The 1,526-nt window shown below is 43.6% G+C and overlaps 1 pseudogene; it reads right to left on the minus strand.

Moving 5' to 3' along the window:
* The window catches only part of LOC135817012 (bromodomain-containing protein DDB_G0280777-like), a 974-nt pseudogene extending 232 nt beyond the window's left edge, over positions 1–742 (minus strand).
* Positions 743–1,526: the final 784 nt, after the last annotated feature.

Below are 1,526 nucleotides of genomic sequence, written 5' to 3' on the forward strand. Positions count from 1 at the left end.
TGTTGTTGTTGTTGTTGTTGTTGTTGTTGTTGTTGTTGTTGTTGTTGTTGTTGTTTTGTTGTTGTTGTTGTTGTTGTTGTTGTTGTTGTTGTTGTTGTTGTTGTTGTTGTTGTGGTTGTTGTTGTTGTTGTTGTTGTTGGTGTTGGTGTAGTTGGTGTTGTTGTATGTCTTGTTGGTGTTGTTCTGTGTGTTGTTGTTCTTGTTGTGGTTGTTGGTGGTGGTGGTGGTGGTTTTGTTGGTGATGTTGTTTTGGTGTTGTTTTGGTGTTGTTTTGGCGTTGTCGTTGTTATTGTTTTTGTTGTTGTTGTTGTCGTTGTTGTCGTTGTTGTAGTTGTTGTTGTTGTTGTTGTTGTTGTTGTTGTTGTTGTCGTCGTTGGTGTTGGTGCTGTTGGTGTTGTTGGTGTTGTTGGAGTTGTTGTTGGTGTTGTTGTTGGTGTTGTTGTTGGTTTTTGTTGTTGTTGTTGTTGTTGTTGTTGTTGTTGTTGTTGTTGTTGTTGTTGTTGTTGTTGTTGTTGTTGTTGTTGTTGTTGTTGTTGTTGTTGTTGTTGTTGTTGTCGTGGTCCTTGTTGTTGTTGTTATTGTTAGTTTTGGGGTTGTTGTTGTTGTTGTTGTTGTAGGTGTTCGTGTTGTTGTTGTTGTTGTTGTTGTTGTTGTTGTTGTTGTTGTTGTTGTTGTTGTTGTTGTTGTTGTTGTTGTTGTTGTTGTTGTTGTTGTTGTTGTTGTTGTTGTTGTTGTTGTTGTTATTGATGTTGTTGTCGGTGTGGTTGTTGGTGCTGTTGTTGGTGTTGTTGTTGGAGTTGTCATTGTCGTTGTCGTTGGTTTTGTTGTTGATGTTGGCGTTGGTGTTTTTGTTGGTGTTGTTGTTGGTGTGGCTGTTGGTGTTGTTGTTGTTGTTGGTGGTGGTGGTGTTGTTTTTGTTGGTGGTGGTGGTGTGGTTGTTGGTGCTTTTGTTGGTGTTGAGGGCAAGCTTTGAGCCCCGGGTTTGAGCGCCGGCTGTGAACGCCGGCTTTGAGCGCTGGCTTTAAGCGCCGGCTCTGACAGCCGGCTTTGAGCGCCGGTTCTGAGCGCCGGCTCTGGGCGCCGGCTCTGAGCACCGGCTCTGAGCGCCGGCTCTGAACGCCGGCTCTGAGCGCCGGCTCTGAGCACTTTTGGTGCTGTTGTTGTTGCTGTTGTTGTTGCTGTTGTCGGCTCTGAGGGCTTTTGGTGCTGTTGTTGTTGCTGTTGTTGCTTTTGCTGTTGCTGTTGATGCTGTTGTTGCTGTTGTTGTTGTGGAGATGTCTTGTCGATAGAAGTGAACGGGATTCTCTTTGTTGAGCAATGTCGCTCCGGCAGCAGATCTCACAACTTCAGGAGTCATGTTGGTCCCGGACATGACCTTAAACTGTGTCCAGAAAGGTAAGCCAAGATTAGTAAAACATCCTTGTTATCATTAGTGTTATGATTTTGTAACGTCCCATTTTTTGTTTACAAACTTGGTCTCACTCATTTTCTCGAATTTTTCTCCTCCTTGATGCTTCTCACTAATG

This window comes from Sycon ciliatum, chromosome 5, assembly GCF_964019385.1.
Source record: "Sycon ciliatum chromosome 5, ocSycCili1.1, whole genome shotgun sequence".
Classification (NCBI taxonomy): domain Eukaryota; kingdom Metazoa; phylum Porifera; class Calcarea; order Leucosolenida; family Sycettidae; genus Sycon; species Sycon ciliatum.